General features: G+C 44.3%; 1 protein-coding gene across 1 annotated transcript in view; it reads right to left on the reverse strand.

Annotated features, from left to right (window-relative positions):
* SERINC5 (serine incorporator 5) overlaps positions 1-21,117 on the reverse strand; it is a 119,580-nt gene that overhangs the window by 68,994 nt on the left and 29,469 nt on the right. The gene's annotated exons all lie outside the window — the stretch shown is intronic.

The raw sequence follows: 21,117 nt of genomic DNA on the forward strand, positions 1-21,117 counted from the left end.
TTACAAAAATTTTTTCTTTAATTAGCCAGGCATGGTGGCACAAACCTGCAGTCCCAGCTACTTGGGAGGCTGTCTCCAAGAAAAACATGACCAGGAAAAAAGAAAAAAATCATATTAGGTTGGTGCAAAAGCAATTGTGGTTTTTGCCATTACTATATATATATGTGTGTGTGTGTGTGTGTCTCTCTATATATGTATATGAAATTTGGTTTGATGCAAGAGCGTCTAAAACTTCTGGAATTTCCTGAGTGATAGAGGTTAACAGGAGAGAATTTCGTTACTGATGCTCTTTTCAATCATACCAGAGCTTGTACTAATGAGGCAACTCTTCCTGGGCCCTTCGATAGCTTCAGGATGGAAGGCTGGCTATATTAGTGGAAACAACCAAGTGGTTTAGAGGGTTGAAACTTTCATGAGCACACACCTGGGCGGGGACTGGAGACTGAGCTAATTACCAATAGCCCACGATTTAAATCAGTCACATGTACATAATAGTGCCTCCATAAAAACCCTAATAAATGGGATTCAGAGCTTCCAGTTTGATGAACACATCCATGTGCCGGGAGGGTGGTGTACCCCAACTCCACGGGAACGATGCTCTGGTGCTTGGGACCCTTCCAGACAGCGCCCTGTGTACCTTTTCATCTGGCTGTTCATTTGTATCCTTTATAATAAACTGGTAATCACCAGTAAAGAGTTTTCCTGAGTTATGTGAGCCATTCTAGCCAATTATTGAACCTAAAGAGGGTGTGAACCCCTGATTTACAGCTGGTCAGTCAGAAGTACGGGAGACTTAGATTCGCAATTGGCATCTGAAATGGGAAAAGTCTTGTGGAACCGAGCCCTTAACCTGTGGGGTCTGTGCGAACTCTAGGTAGCTAGCATCAGAACTGAATTAACTTGTGGCACGCCCAGTTGGTGTCCTGTACTGCGTCACACCACTTTACCAATGTATTCACACAGGCCTTCTGCAGGTTGACCTTCCAAGCTACAAGATGACCATTCTTCCCAGGTACCTTGACCATACGGCATGCAGGAACAGTTCGGTGTGTGAACAAAGCTTTCATCGGAATTGTTCTGGTGCTATCTTTAATGACAACCATCAACGGTTTGGGAGATGCCCAATTATCACACAGAAAAGGCACAGTTCATCTGAAGTATTATAATCATGACTCTTAGACAAAAAGATTTCTAGAATCAGCTAAGAGCAAGAGAAGAAGCCAAGAACTAGTAAACAAAGTGGGAAGAACATGAAAAACAAAAAGTTGGGCCCAAGAAAGTGAGGGAGAAGAAAAGGAAAAATCAGTTAGGCAGACAGCTAAGGTTAGTCCTCAGAGATACAGCCTAAAAATCAGCTACACGTACAAATAGAGCTGCCTGGGGAAAAACTAAACTGCAGCTGCACTGATAAGAAAGCAGGGCCCAGCATAGAAGCCTTTTGTTCTTTGCGTGATTAGCAGGCTCCCAGGGAGAAGTTTCTTCCCCTTCTCCAGCATATACACAGTGGGCTCCGTGGGAACTTGCACAGGAAGCGGGGAGGTGGTGGGGGAGGCTTACCTAAAACACAGTTATACAAATGAGGTGTTGCACTTTGTGTTTACCCAAGACAGGCGGCGTCTGCACAGATAAGGAGAGTTACACAGACAGCTTCTCAGATAAGCAAAGTTACACAAACAGCTACACAGATGAGGGGAGTTTCTCACAAAAGCTTTCGGATTCAACTGTAAAAACAGCGACCCACTCAGGTCCTCCTTTCCGCTGCACAGAGCTTTCTTCATTCACTCCAACTTCACCCTTGTGTTCACATTAATCCTTACTTTTCTTGGCCGTGAGACAACGGGCTTGGATAACACCTCAGACAACATGAGCATCAACCCTAGACAGTTTCAAAAAGGGACTTGTCAAAATCCATGAGCCTAAGGATGAATGTACAAGCACCTAGGGTACTGGGATGGGAAAGGCTATGCCTGCCGTCATCCACCCTTGCAGGAAATAATGAGTATGTAACTTGAAGCTCAAAAGAAATGGGTGCCTTTTACACTGCATTTCTACCAGAGCTTCATGCCCCAAATTGTAAGCTTTTTAGGTTCATTAGTAGGATGTGGGCCCAGAGGAACACAGAGCTCCTGCTATACCACTAACAGCATATACATCTTTTATCTGGAGAACGTGAATATTGATTAAACTATAGGGCAACAGAGGATGGTGATTAAAAGCTCAGGCTCAAAGCTTGGCTGGGTTTGTGGTCTGGCTTTGCCACCTACTAGCTGTGGACTACAAGCAAGTTATTTACCCTTTAAAAACTCAAGACTCAGCCGGGCACGGTGGCTCACGCCTGTAATTCCAGCACTTTGGGAGGCTGAGGCTGCCGGATCTGAGGTCAGGAGAACAAGACCATCCTGGCCAACATGGTGAAATCCCATCTTTACTAAAAACAGAAAACAAAAAACAACAACAACAAAAAATCAGCTGGGTGTGGTGGCCAGCACCTGTAGTCCCAGCTACTCGGGAGGCTGACGCAGGGGAATTGCTTGAACCAGGGAGGTGGAGGTTGCAGTGAGCTAAGATCGCTCCATTGCCCCCCAGCCTGGTGACAGAGCGAGACTCCATCTCAAAAAAAAAAAAAAAAAACACCAAAAAAACCCCTCAAGACTTCTCGTTTATAAAGTGGGGGTGGCAGAAGTACTACATAGTCTCTTGGATAACCTAATCAGACACACCTGGCGCCAGAAAGGAGTCCCTGTTAAGCAAACAGGGAATGCTACAAGAAATTACCATAAACTGCAAATTACAATAAAATTTGTATGTATTAACACTATATTCTATATAAACCTAAAGCCCAACAATTCAATCTCTTGATAATGATTTGGAAGGAAGTTTGAGACTCTGCAAAGCTTCAAAACAAGCACCAATTAGAATGCTACACCATAAACATCATTTACAATGAGCTAAGATCACAGGCATATGGGTAAGACAACATAGCAATGGCGTGACAGATCTTGAAATTACAGGCATTTCCCTAGTTATCTCATCTACTTCATGAGACTGTCATTGTTTGAGTTCATTGTCATTCTGTACTATTTCATCGCTACAAATTTTTCCTAACCAACTCTCTCCATCTTATATCCAATTTTCTAAGCCAGCTTCCTCCAGATCCTTCTTGACTCACAAAACGAAGCCACTGCTTTGTAAAAGAAGACATTCTACTCGGGCTGAGATAAGAGAATACATAAGTGGTATCCTAACATTACTGCATGTGTGGGTGTTTTATGGGCCACTTTCCTTTACAATTCCTTCATTGATGTTCTCAATCTCTGATTTTACTGACCTCTTTCCAATCACATGCCCCAATTTTAAACACACACAGATACAACTGTCCCCTCCCACTGCTTTAGCTGGCTTTTCTCTGGGCCCTGCCTCCTGAACCCTTTCCTAACTGCCTCCTTCACTGATTGCTCTTTTTTTTTTTTTTAACTGTAAAACACTGTTTCACTGTATTACACACACTGGCCTCAAACTCCTGGGCTCAAGTGATGCTCCTGCCTCAGCCTTAGCTGGGACTATAAGCACAGGACACCACGATACCATGTCTGGCTGGTTGCTAACTCTCTGTTACCATGTGGTCTTAGATAACACCTCACTGTATTTCAAGTTCAAATGTGATCAACAAAATACTTATTCTATTTGGGAAAATAAGTATTTTGGAAACAGTTAATGCCTCCCACAATAAAACATTCCCACAGCTGAATCAACATTTAAACTATTATCTCCACAGAGGGAAAAAACAAACAGATACAAACATCACTGTGAGCCTAATTGGAACTGATCATCTAAAGGCAGACAAATAGCAAAAGGGATGCGACTGTGAAAATGTAAAAAGAAAGTCATATTGGTTTAACCCCATTCTATCATTAAAGTCATGTATCATTGTATGGATCTGATTTTCCAAATTTCATTTTCACTCTTACTCTATACAGTGCTATAGTATTACCAATTTACATATGTACATATATTTTTATGTGTCTATATATATGTGTACCTATACACACACATTCCGAATATTAGAATGGACTAGCCTTTTTCTACTAGCCCAAAAGTGATTTATCAAAGTGAACTATGCTAATAATTAAGGGTTCAAGCACATTATCCTTAAGCTACACATTGATATATACACCAGGTGGAAATTCAAAACAGCATCCGTAAAAGAAATATTTATGTTAGCATCTAGGGAAATCTCACAGTCCTGCTGACTGACCACTTGTTTCTGGAAGAGCATACCTTTGAATAAAATGGGTTCACATCCAGCCCCTGCCACCTACAGGGTTAAGACACTGAGCACGTCACTCACTTTCAAAACGGAAAAAATCAGTTCCTGGCTGGAACTACTGGTGCTTTCACAAGCTTGGAGAGAAATGCCAGGGTTTTGTTACCCCTGGTTCCAAGAGGGCATACAGCTTTTACTGAAAAAGTCACAGCATATAAAACAAATAAATATAGAATATACAACGCCAAGAGGGAACGCTAATGTAAACCATGGACTTTAGGTGGTAGTGACGTGTCAAGGTAGGTTCATCAATTCTAACAAATGTACCACTCTGGTGGGAGGCGCAGATAATGGGGGAGGCCGTGCGAGCGGGGAGGGGATGTATATGGGAATTCTCTGTATCTTCCTCTTAATTGTGCTGTGAACCTAAAACTGCTCTAAAAAAAAAACCTAAGCCTCGTTTTTAAAAATATAAATAAACAAATGAACAAAACAGTGCCTGCCCCCCAATGGCTCAGTAAATGGATGTTGGCTGAATAACGTATGGTAAAGTCACACTCCTCACACACAGTGGGCGGCAATCCCCTCCATGGGACCAAGTTCATGATTGCATGCTATACTCAATTTCCCACGCAAGCACTGAATCATAGAGAATACTAAGGGCGTTAATTTGTAGATACTGCAAACTCTCCTCCTCCACAGGAAGTAACATTCACACACACAAAAGGAGTCCAACAATATCTTTGGAGGGCAATGCTTGCAATCCTTCCAGAAACTCCTCTCACAGATATATTTCCAAAAAGACACAGATTTAGGTATGAGACTGTTCATAGCAAACACTGGAAACAGCCTTATTTTCCAGCTACCCAGGGACTAGTTAAATGAATTACGACCTATACAATGAAATATTTTTTAAAACAACACGTTAGGTGTGTTAGGCTAAATTGTGTCCCCCAAAATTCCTATGTTGAAGTACCAACCCCTAGTACCTCAGAAAGTGATTGTATTTGCAGTAGGGCTTTTAAAAAGGTAATTAAGGTTCGGCCAGGTGCAGTGGCTCACGCCTGTAATCCCAACTCCCAAGGCGAGTGGATTGCTTGAGGCCAGGAGTTCGAGGCCAGCCTGGCCAACATGGCGACACCCCATCTCTACTAAAAATATAAAAATTAGCCAGGCATGGTGGCGCATACCTGCAGTCCCAGCTTCTGAGGAGGCTGAGGCACGAGAATCGCTTGAACCCGGGAGGCGGAGGTTGCAGTGAGCAGAGATCGTGCCACTGCACTCCAGCCTGGGTGACAGAGCCAGACTCTGTCTCAACGAAAAAGGTACTTAAAAGGTAAATACGACCACTGGGGTGGTCCTTAGTCCAACAGGACTGCTTCTAAGAAGAGGAGGACACACACACAGGGACAGCACAGCAACACGGTGGCCATCTACAAGCCAAGGAGAGAGGCCTCAGAAGAAAGCAACCCTGCGCACACGTTGCTCTTGGACTTCTGGCCTCCACAAGTGAGAAGCTGAATTTCTGTTGGGTAAGTCACCCAGTCAGTGTTACTTTGTTATGGTGGCCCCAGCCAACTAACACAGGCAGTATGCCCTACTATTTCATATCTATGTACATACACATATGTGTAGATATAAGACCACTAACACCGACTACCTCAGGAACAGGCCTAGGGGAGGGACAGGGGACATCCATTATACTTATTGTTCTGCTCTCCTGGTTACGTTTTTACCATGTGCATGCATTACTCTTATAGTTAAAACATGAAGAAAACTGACTACTTGAGAAAAGTAAACTGTGTGGTGGCTCATGCCTGTAATCCCAAAACTCTGGGAGGCACCCAGCACTGGGTGGGCGGATCACTTGAGCTCAGGATTTCGAGCCCAGCCGGGGCAACATGGCGAAACCCCATCTCTACAAAAAAATACGAAAATCAGCCAGGCGTGGTGGTGCGTGCCGGTGGTCCCAGCCACTTGGGAGGCTGAGGCAGGAGGATTGCCTCCCGAGTAGCTGGGACCACAGGTCGAGGCTGCAGTGAGCAGAGATTGCACCATTGCACTCTGGTCTAGGCCACAGAGATCCTGTCTCAAAAAAGAAATAAAATAAAATAAAAGCAACTAAGCTGAACGATAGTGATATAAAAGCATTTGCAAATGTGGTATTGCTGTAGGTTGGGCTTTTCCTTTCTGAAGAAGCTTCCCCTCCCCCAAACATACTGCAAAGGAAATATTTCGAAGAGCCTGGCACACCCTCCCTCCAACCGCAGGAATGGCAAAGGCTTTTCTAAATAGGAGGTGCTTTGTCCTTGCCGGGGCAAAGAATCAAAATGAAAGGATAAGCTGGCTCTTGCTTATCTTACCTGAAGCTGGGCCTCCCACTTACTGTTATTTTTCTTCTCCAGTCCAAGGACCAGCCCCGCAACACACACACATACTACAAAAAATAAATACGGCTCCCTCTCTGTCCTCCACACCGGCCTTGGGCACAGATGGTCCTTCCAAGGATTGATCTAGGTGTGTGAGGAAATGCTCACAGAAACATGAGCTAGGGCTGGTAGTAACTTCCAAGTACTTCTTCTGTTAAATTAAAAAGCACAATACCTTCATTACCTAGAATTTCCAGTTGGCAACAAGAAGGCCAAACATATTCCAAAATCGGCATGCACACACACACAACACATGCACCTTAATCATAAAAGGGTCTCTGTCTCCCTCTCTCAAGTCTTACTGTCACAGTTCCAAAGGCCTGACTATCAGGTTCTTAAACCACAGCAACCAAGAGGACAAACTGCTGGGGAGAACCAGAGAAGCTGGACTCAACTCTAGCGAAGTGACCTGCCCTTCTGGGTCTTAGTTGTCATCACCTGTAAGTGGAAGGAACCCAGGTAGACGATGGGTGGTAGATCAACAGGTGTCACCCCACATCCAATGGATGGGCAGTGGCTGCCTGAAACTCTGTGCTGAGGAGGATTCCTAAGGCCGAAAGTTTCAGCAGGGAAAGTGCAGTGATCACTTGGTACCATCTGCCACAGGCATGGAAAGATAGCATGGTGGCATCACACCACACTCCTGTCAACCCTGCAAGAGGTAACTGGATATCCTTAGCATCCATAACTTCTTAGATGTTGAAAAACAAACTGCAACGGGCAAGCATGATGAGTCAACCCCACAGCAAGGAGAGAAAACCAACCAAAAGGAGAAGCCAGAACTAAAAAGTGGAGCAGCGGTAAGCTCTTTAAGCACCCCACAAGTGAGACAAAATGGCAAATATAAGAAGCCACGTTTGCTTGTTCTGCTTGCCTGCAGAATTTTACAAAATCCCTTATCAGCAGAATCCCACAAAGCCCCTGACTCTGACTGAGTGCAGCCCTCCAGAAGAACGCCCTGAAGATGACCAGCAGCACACAGCACGGGTTCCCAAGTCTCTTGCCTGGATCAGATACGTTCAATGCCCCTAGGCCTTGCCTCTTTCTGTACATATCTGACAGGATTAATGACTATGCCTCTATCATCTATAACCACATGTACTCTTGCACCCAAACCTTGATGAGATCTTGGTCTAATCTAACTCGAGCACATCTGTCGTAACATCTGAGCACTGGAAGAGCTGCCATCACTTGTCTATAAACTGCGGGCTGAAACTCTGGCTTGGAGCAGTCTAACAGAAACTCTCTGAAAGACTATCGGTTGCAATCTTCAGCAAGACTTCTGAATAAACTAGGTTGGTTTGAAAGCCTGATTTTTCTTTAGCTGACACACCAGTAATGTAAGCATCACTCTATTGCTGCACGGTCTATGTTCTGCATGGTACCAGCTCACACACGGCAGTGTGACCACTCATATTCATGACAATGGCCCAGGCAGGACATATGTTCTGTTACCTTCATTCCACTTAGGAATGAAAGAAGTATACTAAGCAAATAAGTGCTTAGGACACTTCTGTCACAAGAATGATCCCAAAGGTGGGTCACATTTTTTAGCTTCAGTGCTTGAGTTTTGGGGAGCATGAGCTACTTGGCCATGTGGAAACCAACTGTTCTGAAGGACTTGCTCCTCAATGGGGCTGGACAGCCAAGTTGGCTTTCGTGTGTCTAAACTAAGTCCAAACCGTAAAAGAAAGTGTGACACCACCCTTCATTCAGTCCCTTTTCCTATTTCTGGAAATACAGGAGACCTAGCAAAGCTAAGGAAAGACATTAAGAGTTTTCTGTGAGCTACAAAAATTATAATACTGCTCCTTAATAAACAGCAGTGGGATGGGGCACAGTGGGGAAGTTCCTCAAATATTGAAGCTGACCAAGCTGTTAGAGCTCAGGTGTTCCTGGGCATGCTGGGAGGTTGTAGTACCAAGGAAATAGAAGAAATGCATTAAAAACATAAAACTGGGTTCAGAGTTTTTCATTCAAGTAAACAACACTGCATCTTTTAACTAGAGTTCCACATCTTTCAGTAATGCATAATACTACCCATGCCCTGTAGGGTCTACTTCCCTTCCTTCTCTTTTGAAGCTTTAGGGTTACCTTTGAGTCAACTGTGATGTGCAGAAGAAATGAACAATTCTCTACTTTGAAGAGCAACATTCACTGAAATTCTGGACCCAACAACCAACATTGTGCAGCTTCATCTTCCCATCTCAAGCTCAGAAATAGCTTCCACTGAACTTAGACCTTTCTTCCCACTGCAAGAGGGCAGTGGTGGGGTGGGGGGTGGGGGTGGGGAGGTGTTGGTAAACCCTCCCTCTTGGCAGCACAGTGCCAGGTACTGTCCTTTATTGATAGCTATGCAATGGCATGGTGCAACTTAAAAGCTAGGAGAACAAGCACAAAAATTCCTCTGCTCCATGAAGGAGTGTTTTACTGAACAAACAGTGTAACTGCAGGTAGTTCCTAATTCACAAATGGTTGTATTCTAGAAAACTCAACACATACACGTGGTTTGTCTGGGGCTTACAGTGGCTTTCCCCCATACAAAAGAATACATGGCAACCTATGAAAGCTTACTAAATCAGCCAGGTGCGGTAGCTCACGCCTGTAATCCCAGCATTTGGGAGGCCGAGGCAGGTAGATCACTCAAGGTCAGGAGTTTGAGACCAGCCTGGACAACATGGTGAAACCCTGTCTCTACTAAAAATACAAAAAATTAGCCAGATGTGGTGGTGGATGCTTGTAATCCCAGCTACTCAGGAAGCTGAGGCAGGAGAATCGCTTGAACCCAGGAGGCGGAGGTTGCAGTGAGCCGAGATTGCGCCACTGTACTCCAGCCTGGGCGACAGGGCAAGACTCCATCTCAAAAGAAAGAAAGAAAGAAAGAAAGAAAGAAAGTTTACTGAATCCATAATAATATTAGCTAGCAACAGTTAACACTTATTAATCTCTTACTGTCTGCAAGGCACAACAATTATTATGTATTACAATCATCCCTATTTTACAGAGATGAGACCAGGGCTCAGAAAGGGTAAACGGCAGCTTAAGATCACAGAATCGGCAAGTACTAGACTTAATTTAAATCTGGTAGGCTCTTTGCCATTCTTCTCCACTTACTGCTGGCATAAGCGCGTGAACAAGACAGGTAACACTGGCCTGAAACTGGCTTCAAACCTCGGTTTCCTACAGGAGGGAGACAGGCTACACTGGAAAAAGGAAACAATTTTTCTTCCCTGCCCCTGTGTGTACAGTAACCATTCAGCAAGTATATGAAGAGGTCACTTCCCTTTCTGTGCCCTTCCTGTCTCCCATGCAGACTCTGGCCTCAGTGAACATGGATGGTTTCTTCTAGTGTCTTGCCCCAAGCAGCTCAACCACCCTAATCACCAAGCTCCCTGCCTCACTAAAGCCTACCCCATATTAAAAGCCCTATTCCTAATTCTATGGAAATAGCCAAGCCATCCATTCAGTCAGCTAATATTTACTATACTCTACACGTGCTATGTGCTTTGTCAATTCCTGGGAATGCCGCAGTAAACAAGAGACCTTGATTCTACACTCTCTAAGCAAGAAAACAAAGATATACATAAGATGACCATCTACATGACATCTATTACACATCTATTACATGTGGTTTATGAGAAGAAACCTAGATGTCCAATAAAAAGATTAAGATTTAAGATCAGTTAAATTATGGAAGGTTCATATTATAGAATATAATACACCCACTGAAATGATTATATAGGTTATACAGAAAAATTTATGGCCACGGAAAGACATCCACACTGTATAAACTAAAAATAGTTAATATAATAGTGTAGCGTATGTAAGGATTTTGGGTAAAAATATAACAAGACGTAGATCAGCACTAACAACAAGAAAACACAAACTAGAAGGATATATCAATACATCAACAGAGGTAAACAGAGTTGTAGAATTATGAGTGATTATGCTCTTCTGTATTTTCTGAACTTTCTGCAACAAGCATACACCTTATAATTAGAAAAACATTACAGGTTTCTATTTTGGAAGAAAGCAAAACATTCCTGTTCTACCTCATAGGTGGTAAGCCCTCAAATATTTGTTAAATGCATCAGCCAATGAGTAAATCAAACCCTACTTCAGCTATGTCATTGGAAGAAAACAGCCAGAGTGAACTATCACCATAATTGAGACATTTAAAAAAAAAAAAGAAAAACCTACTGTACTATACCCTTAAAAATATCTGGGCTAGGACCAGTGGCTCATGCCTGTAATCCCAGCACTTTGGGAGGCCGAGGTGGGCGGATCACTTGAGGCCATGAGTTGGAGACCAGACAGACCAACATGGTGAAACCCTGTCTCTACTAAAAATACAAAATTAGCCGGGCGAAGTGGCACACATCTGTAATCCCAGCTACCTGGGGGGCTGAGGCAGGAGAACTGCTTAAACCCATGAGGGAGAGAATTGCTTAAACCCATGAGGGAAAGAATTGCTTAAACCCATGAGGGAGAGGTTGCAGTGAGCCAAGATCATGCCACTCCACTCCAGCCTGGGCAACAAGAGCAAAACTCCATCTCAAAAAAATAGTTAAGATGGTAAATTTTGCCGGGCGCGGTGGCTCAAGCCTGTAATCCCAGCACTTTGGGAGGCCGAGACGGGCGGATCACGAGGTCAGGAGATCGAGACCATCCTGGCTAACATGGTGAAACCCCGTCTCTACTAAAAATACAAAAAAAATTAGCCGGGCGAGGTGGCGGGCGCCTGTACTCCCAGCTACTCGGGAGGCTGAGGCAGGAGAATGGCGTGAACCCGGGAGGCGGGGCTTGCAGTGAGCTGAGATCCGGCCACTGCACTCCAGCCTGGGCAACAGAGCCAGACTCCGTCTCAAAAAAAAAAAAAAAAAAGATGGTAAATTTTATGTATGTGTTTTTTACCCTGCAAGAAAAAAAAAAAAAAAACGTCCTTAAGCCTTGTAAAACTTTTTAGAGTTTCACTGATGTAAATAAACCAACACTTGGTAGAATTTGAAACAATTAAAAATAAAATGAAAAAAAAAAACAGCTATCGATATGGCTTGGATTTGTGTCCACACCCAAAGCTCATGTTGAACTGTAATCCCTAATGTTGGAGGTGGGGCCTGGTGGGAGGTGACTGGATCATGGGGGAAGATTTCTGATGAACGGTTTATCACCATCCACTTGGTATTGTTCTCACAACAGGGAGTGTGTTCTCATGAGATCTAGTTGTCTAAAAGTGTGTGACATCTCCCTACTCTCTCTCTCTCTCTCTTGCTTCTGCTCCTGCCATGTAAGACACCTGCTCCTCCTTGGCCTTCTGCCATGATTGGAAGCTTCCTGAGGCCTCCCCCAAAGCAGAACCTGCTATGCTTCCTGTACAGCTTGCAAAATGGTGAGCCATTTAAACCTCTTTTCTTTATAAATGACCCAGTCTCGGGTATTTCTTTATAGCAATGCAAGAACAGATTAATACGGCTACCTAAAAGTTCAAGAAGTTAGAGAAACAGAAAGCTGTATATCTGCCTAGCCTAGAAATATGCTCTTATAGTTCCTTTATCTGGGTTTCTTAAATTTTATTTTGAGTTCATTGAATCCTCTAAAGCGCCAAGGCTTTCATCATCATGCCCATAACTGTGGCAGCAGGATTGTAGGGACTGTGAGAGAAGAGTTTCTGGCAAGTGGTTTCTCAAACGAGTTTCAACATACTAGAGTTGTGTTATTTTCCACGTTGAACATTTCCGTGAAACGAACAGTCAAGGGTCAACTTAGTATCTCCAGCCATCAGAACCAAGTCTGAAATGGGCAAGAACAGGCTCTGAACACATACAAAGCCAGCAACCAGCTTTGGGGTTACAATGGAGTCTGAGACAAAGATGTTCCCCTTTTTTGGAGTCTCCTTCTCAGGAGGTTAGGGTTACTTTCAGCACCAGAAGAATGTTTATCAAGTCCTCTGTTCTCAGACAGCAGTGGGATTATTTGAATCGTTACCTTACCTTAAAATCATTACCTCTACCTTAAAATAAAAAATATCATATCACACTTAATACATTTTAGCAGGTTGGTGAGATCTATAAGGTTTGAGGTTGAAGGGTAATCAACATCCCTTCTGACAGCTCAACAGAAAACAAACGTTCCTGAGGAGCAGATCCTTCAGAGCAAGGTTTCTATGACTCAACACTATTAACTAGGGGCCAGAAAATTCTTTCTCTTGGGGGGCTGTCCTGTACACTGGATGCTAATGTTCAGCAGCGTCCCTCCCTGCCTCTACCCACTAGATGCCAGTTGCTCAACTCTCCCTCTCCCCTGCAAGGCGTGATGATCAGAAACGTCTCCAGACAATGGCTCCCCAGTTAAGAGCACTGAGTTAGAGGTGAAGAGCAAGAGACATCTCCACAGTCAGACTGTCGGGGTTCACCACCTTCAGTCTGAACACAGGAGAGCATGCTGGCAACTTATGTGTGTGAGAACACTTGCTGGAAAGCTAAAGCCGTCTTTACACCTTCATTTCCACTGAGGAAAAATCAAGAGCTGTTGGAACATTCATTGGCACCCACTGAAGCAACAAATCCCTGTGGCAGAACAGGGCTGAAAAAGGTGTAAGTAAGTTCTAGAAGAAAAAGGTATAAGAAAATGTAACCTTGAAACTCAAAACAGAGAAGTGTAGGAGAATGGGAGAAAACAAAAGTACTTATTGGGTTTTAAATATTTTTTTAAAATTAGTTTTAGGGCTGGGCACAGTGGCTCCCGCCTGTAATCCCAGCACTTTGGGAGGCCGAGGTGTGTCGATCACTTGAGTCCAGGAGTTTGAGACGAGCCTGGGTAACATAGTGAGACACTGTCTCTACAAAAAAATACAAAAATTAGCCAGGCATGGTGACACAAGCCTGTAGTCCTGGCTACTTGGAAGGCTGAGGTAGGAGGATAAATTGAGCCCAGAAGATCGAGGTTACATAGAGCTGAGATTGCATCACTGCACTTCAGCCAGGGCAACAGAGTGAGACTCTGTCTCTAAAAACACAAATAAAATAAAATACAGTAAAAACTAGTTTTATTTAATTTATAAAGTAAGTTTGATTTTTACTTTTTAATTCTTAATTTTTAATTTTAATATTTATTTTGATATTTTTATTTTACAAAGTTTTACTTTTAAAATAAGTTTATTTAAAAGTTTTATTTTTAATTTATAAAATAAAGTCAGTTTTAAATAGTCTCAGCAAAAAAGAAGGTGGGCAGAAACCTTGCTTGTTCTACTTTATAAATAGTAGCTTATCAACCGGCAGTCAGTGAAACACTAAACCCAAAATTTGCCTCATTGTGTCATGGAGATTATGCTGCAAGGGAGAAACCTGCCAAGCCCCTTCCAAGAGGTGCTATGTGCCAGCCCAATCCCCAAACGCTGCCAAGCCACAGAGTGCTTTCTAGGCTGGTGACGGGCCCCGGTGCCAGCTAGATGCCCGTATGCTCTGGGATGGAAACAGAAAGGAGCTCATTTCACTGCTCTCAGAGAGCTGGAGTGCAGAGGACCTTAGAACTCAAGTGCCCCAGAAGCTTCAAGGGTTTAGCGGCGAGTGCACTTCTTTCCCCACCAAACGAAATTCTTTGCACAATATGTAACACATGCAGATGCATTATAATACCACACAGGTAGTTATATATTCATACAGTATTTATTAAATGCTTACTAGTGACTGGGTACCGGTTCTAGGAGTTGGCAGTATAGTCCCTGCTCTCAGGAAGCTCATATTTTAGTGGATTTTTTAAAATCAAACTCGGCATCCAGAAAATTCCACCTAAACCGGCTACGTTCCAAAACCTGCACTGATCTAGTCCAGTCCTTGTATTTTCCTGATGTGAAAACTGAGGCCCAGAAAGGTTAGGTGATTTGGCTCAAGGACAAATCTAGTGACAAGCATCAGTGCTGCATCAAAAAACACATCAGTGCAAACAACTCAGCAGTCTGGAAGAGGAAGGAGCTAGTAACTCATCCTCTGGGTTCCACACTTCTGTATCTACTGTGCAATATACTAACAGACACTTGAGACAAGTAAATGAAGTCATCGTTAGTAGCTTTAAAAAACACTCTACTCCATCTCAAAAACAAACAAACAAACAAAAAAATGCTCTGCTGATCCTAGTAAGAAGGCAGTTAGGTCTCTCAGAGTCTAATACATTTTGAAAAGTATCCATCATGACAGTTAAAATGAAAAGCCGGCACATGTTGCATTAACCCTGGGGTGGCCAAAAAACTGGTGCCCTTGGCTGGACACAGTGGCTCACGCCTGCAATCCCAGCACTTTGGGAGGTGAAGGTGGGCAGATCACCTGAGGTCAGGAGTTTGAGACCAGCCTGACCAATATGGAGAAACCCCATCTCTACTAAAAATACAAAATTAGCCGGGCATGATGGCAAATGCCTGTAATCCCATCTACTCGAGAGGCTGAGGCAGGAGAATCGCTTGAACCCGGGAGGCAGAGGTTGCAGTGAGCTGAGATCACGCCATTGCACTCTAGCCTGGGTAACAAGAGTGAAACTCCATCTCAAAAAAAAAAAATATATATATATATATACACACACACACATATATATATGTATATATAATATATTAGCTGGGCATAGTGGCACGTGCCTGTAATCCCAGCTACTTGGGAGGCTGAGGCAGAAGAATCACTTGAACCAGGGAGTCAGAGGTTGCAATGAGCCGAGATCACGCCACTGCACTCCAGTCTGGTTACAGAGCAAGACTCCGTCTTAAAAAAAAAAAAAAAAGTCTGGTGCTCTTGAACAGCTACAGGCTGTGCTATGGTAATGCCCACCCCGATCTACCTCCCTTCCCCCGCTTCTGGAAGCAGCCGACTAAATCACCCCACACGCAGATTCAACCACTGGCCGCTCTCCCGACAAACCACATCACAGAAAGGGCTCACTACTCAAAAGAACACCTCTGACTCACTGCACTGCCCTGTAACAAGATGTTTCTCTTTCAAGGTGGTTAGTCTAGCAACAAGGGCTCTGTACAAGGAAAAACTTGCACACTTCACCTACCCTAGATCCCATAAAATCCTGTTCTTTAGGATTCACAGTGTTCAATACAAGATGATTATTTCAAGCCTTTCTAACATTTTTCACATAAATACATAAATCAGAAAATGAAACGTCAGAAAACAGGCCTCTGGTTTGGAAAACCACAGCTGTACCAGGATAGTACCAGTGCTCAGAGGCAGAATCGGGGAAGGGGAAAGGGAGGCAGAGGCCCACACTAACCTCTCAGGACACGCATCCCTCCTACAGGGTCACCCTCACTCCTCTAACCCACCCTGTGTTCTGGATGCCTGGTGGTGACATGAAAGTTCTGGTTTACCAGCTTTTTTCTTGGAGTAGCAGCTGCACTGTTTTCGACAGCTGAGAAAACACTTTTTCTCACAGTTAGCTTTAGCCTTCATCATCCCTCCGACTTCAGGAAACCTTCTTCCCAGCTCTGCCCTCTTTTCATCCTTGAAATTCATCTTCTTCTTCCACTTATAGCTTGAAGTGGAAGGAATGAATAGGTGTGTGCCTTTCCCCCAAACAAATAGCCACTGCTCATTGCCTTTTCAAGTAAGCACTGCCAGACGCCCAGTGGGTTTTATCAGCACCCCTCCACCCACTTCTGAAACAGTTCCTCATTCCAAGGCAAGCTGGCACAAAGCCCTAGACAGCCTTTGTGAGGATGCCTGCATTCAAGTACCAGCTGCCTCGATGGCACCACCTGGCAGAGAACTGTCATGCAATTACCCCCTCACCCCCAGCTTGAGAAACTCCTATTTATGTTCTTAAAATACATTTGCAAGAGGAACCAGGGCCAAATGAAGGTGCTTATCATACTTATTTCTTCTATCATCAACAGAAATGAAAATAACCTTACATCACCACCCACCAACCTTTACCTTTTTGTTTTTTCATTCAGAGTATTGGCTGCACAACCAAATATGGGAGTACAGAGATAGCAGCAAGTCACAGACCAGGCGCGGTGGTTCACGCCTGTAATCCCAGCACTTTGGAGGCCAAGGCCGGCGGATCACCTGAGGTCAGGAGTTTAAGACCAGCCCGGCCAACATGGCCAAACCCTGTCTATACTAAAATCACAAAAAAACTAGCTCAGTATGGTGGCATGTGCCTGTAATCCCAGCTACTCGGGAGGGCAAGGCAGGAGAATTGCTTGAACTCGAGAGGCGGAGGTTGCAGTAAGCCCAGATACCGTCACTACACTTCAGCCTGAGCGACAGGGCGCAACTGTCTCAAAAAAAAAAAAGAGAGAGATAGAAACAAGTAACTTGTTCATGTTGGCAGTGGTGTTCCCTCTACTTTTTAAAATTACAAGGCAGAAGTCTTCTATCAGCCCTAGATTGTGAAGACCAGCACCCCGGCATCAAAATCAAACACAATGGACCTCAATGCCAGGCTGACTGAACGAATTGTTATTGGGCTGCAGAGTAAACAGGCCGAAGGGGGAGGCTGTTCAGGAAACAGATCTTAATTACTGTTATTTGTTCAGTCAAACCTAGCATTTATTTCTCCAGTCAGCTGGGTGGAGTGGATGTTGGACTGGGCAAAGAAGGCTCCTTTGAAGATTCTGGATCTTTCTCACCCTTCCTTCCTTCCCCTGCAAGGAAATCCAAGGCCTCAACACTCAGGGAGCCCCAAGTGGAGAGCCAGTTTGGGGCCAGGACACACCTGACTGATGGTGCCTCTGAGGTGGGAGTCTCTGCTCTCCATGCAGAGAAAGGAATCTGAGGGCTCCCAGACAGGAGCCTGAGGGGTGAAGCGGCGAGGGGGGCAATCAAGTAGTAACTGAAAAAAAAAAAGGACTCTGATGTGGTGGTGGGAGTGGTGGCGGGAGGAGGGGTGGCGGGAGGAGGGGTGGCCTGGGGAGATGGAGGAGCCTGCTGGAGTGACAGCAGCAGAGGTTTGGGAGGAGTGTGGATGTGAGCATGAGACAGCAGGGAAGAAATGGGGTCTTGAGCAGTGTAGATGAGGGAAAAGAGCCAGGAAGTGGAGAAAGCCCCCCAAAACAGGTCAGCCCTGAGCAGAACAAAAGCAGAGACTGCCTCACTCCAGGAGCAGAGAGCACTCAGCCATGCTAGGGACCTTGGCTCAATGGCACTCCAAAGGGGACTCAGGAACAGCTGCCTGGGCATCACGGGGAGTCTCAGGCTCCATCCCAGACCTGCTGAAGCAGAACTGGAGCCTACAGGGTTTAAAAACAAAAACAAAAACAAAACCTCCCCAGGGGATCATCTGACATCAGCCGACAGCAGACACCTTTAACTAACAATCCTGTGTTCAAGTGATGATAACACGCCGCACACCCACCAGCCAGCTGCCCTAGCTCTTCACTCAGAAGGGCCCTTTGGTGATGGCAAATAACGAAAGCAAGTTTCCAGTGAGATCACACATGACTTCACCATAACAGGTAAGGGAATCACGAGAGAGTAGTATGCAGTCTCTGAAAAAGGTGTCTGTAATTCAACCTGGAAAAAATGCTAACGGACACATCCTTGGGAAAGATGAATACACAAAACTATTAACCAGGATTATGGGATGTTAGATGGCCTTCGTTTACTTTGTCTATGTTTTCAAGGTTTAACATTAAGCATGAATTTCCTAAGTTTTTTAAATGAACAGAAAACTGCAATATTTTAATAGGTAAAGAATTAAAGAGTAGAAAAAAAGTAAAAAGCCTATTTAATTTGCTACCCACCATACAGGATATGTTTCGTTGTCTGTAAAATGCATTCCATTGGTCTACATTAAAAAGCAAGACAACTTTGGCAAAAAAAAAAAAAAAAAATCAACGAACATCAAAAGAAAATAAATACTATAAAATGAGTTTTGAGGCTACCTTTAATGGCCAGACACGGTGGTTCAAGCCTACAATCCCAGCACTTAGGGAGGCTAAGGTGGGTCTCTTGAGCCCAGGAGTTCGAGACCACTCTGGGTGACACAGGGAGACATCAGCTCTACCAAAAAAAATTTTTAATGAGCTAGGCGTGGTGGTGCCCATCTGCAGTCCCAGCTACTTGAGAGGCTGAGGCAAGGAGAATCACTTAAACACAGGAGGTGGAGGCTGCAGTGAGGTGTGATCACACCACCACACTCTAGCCTGGGTGACAAAGTGAGACTTTGTCTCAAATAATAATAATAATAGCTTTAATACAAATGGTCCCAAGCTCACTCTCTGGGGTAAGCACTTTCCAGACCCTGAGGAACACACACAGAGGACCTAGAGGAAAATCTGCTGCGCTGTGCTCCCTGAAGAAGAATCACCCCCACTTGGCAAGTGTGGATGGGCCACTGTTTCAGGGTAATTTCTCAGTGACCGGACAAAGCTTTGCTGAATCATTATCTCCTGTTATTACCTCACTTCATCACTGATAAGTTAGGTGTCTACAAGGAGACTCGGGAAATGTGATATGGTGGCCTCTGAAACAGAGATTTACTCCATAAGAGCAAAACTGGACCACATGGGGACCAAATCCAAAATTGTGACCTCACCAGATCCAAACCAGAAGTTTTGGCGGTGATCTTTGTGTGTGTGTGTGTGTGTGTGTGTGTGTGTGTTTGAGATGAAGTTTTGCTCTTGTTGCCCAGGCTGGAGTACAATGGCGTGATCTCGGCTCACTGCAACCTCTGCCTCCCGGGTTCAAGCAATTCTCTTGACTCGGCCTCCCAATTAGCTGAGATTACAGGGGCGCAACGCCACACCCAGCTAACATCTGTATTTTTAGTAGAGACTGGGTGTCACCATGTTGCCCAGGCTGGTCTCAAACTCCTGACAGACCCAAACACAACTTTTTGAGTACCTGTTTTGTGCAACATATACTTCACTAGTTTCTTTATATATGTTACAGAATTTAATGTTTATCACAGCCCTACGTTGTTATCATCTACCTCTATTATAATGAGAAAGTGTATCAAATAACACAGACATACCTAGTAAATAGAACTGGAATTTCTGCCTCAGTCAGGTGACTCTGAAGTCCATTTCTCTGCAATACTTTATGTTTAATGATTGGTGTAACACCTTGATCACGCCTTCACAACCTTCCTCTCATTCTATCCTTATAACCACTCCACAAGGCAGGCAGGGAGAGTAGCATTATTCCCAACATAGAGACAAATGTGAAGCCTGGATAAGTTACCTTATTTTCGGAACTCATTCTCCTCCTTTCTAATAGCACCCTGCTGGGTGAGCGCAATGAGCAGCAAAGCCTTGATGGTGCTGACAGAGGAGACCAGCAACACCCAAAAAGACAAAGACAGCAAGCTTTGCTGCTTCCATACTGCCTTGAAAGAGTAGGGTTATCCCATGCACCTGTGTAAAATGCACTCACCATGCACACGTGTGCATACGCAAGGGCAGCGAACAAAGCCCTAAAGACAGAACCAAGTCCCAGAGCCCCAGTTCTATTTCAAAGTGTCAAACTTTGCAGCACGTTCAACAATTTAAGGAGGCAGAGAAATATATCCTGTGCCTCCATCAAAACACCAAAATTCAAGATGGGAGTGTCTTCGGTAACCAAGGAGATCCTTCTAACCCAGCACTCATTATAAGTAATAGTTACCTACCATTTTTTAAGTACTTCCTATGTATCAAGGCACTACTCTAAGGTGCTTTCAAGACCTTTCATTTAATTGCCCTAAAGGAAAAAAAACAAAACAAAACACCCCCCTACCTTTTGTTTGAGAGTCTGGCTCTGTTCCCCCAGGCTGGAGGGCAGTGGCCCGATCTCAGCTCACTACAACCTCCAACTCCCAGTTCAAGCAATTCTCGTGCCTCAGACTCCCAAGTAGCTGGAGTACAGGTACACACCATGACGCCAGGCTAATTTTGTGTATTTTTTAGTAGAGATGGGGTTTTGCCATGTTACAGGCATGAGCCACTGCACCCGGCCAAAAATAACCCTTTGATAGAAGTATCACAATCTCCATTTGACAGATGAGGAAACCTGAGTCTCAGAGGTTAACCAACTTTCCAGAAGCCACTTTGGGATAAACCAGAATCCTAATCTCTGATTCCAAAGCCCAACAGGGTTCTAAAACCAGTTTTCCTTTGCCAGATCTCAGGATATCTGGAATATACTGTTTTGACCCCTCCTCCACCTACTCCCGTAGAGAAACATAAATTCAAGAGAGACCCTAAAGCAGGTGCATGCACCCACAGCAGTCAGAAGAGTCCACTGGATGCTGCATCTCCCTCACCTGCCCCTCCTGAGGGCTAGTCCTGACCTTTAGATGTGCCATTCCCAACGCTTGCTGTGAGAACCCAGCACAGCCTTGGGCATCCCACCACTGTTCCAAAAGCCATTCTTCATTCTTCTTGCAATTTGTTGCAGTGATACTAATAATAATTTTTTTAAATAATAGGAAATTGCATTGTGCATTTTCTAG

Source organism: Papio anubis, chromosome 5, assembly GCF_008728515.1.
Source record: "Papio anubis isolate 15944 chromosome 5, Panubis1.0, whole genome shotgun sequence".
Taxonomy (NCBI): Eukaryota; Metazoa; Chordata; class Mammalia; order Primates; family Cercopithecidae; genus Papio; species Papio anubis.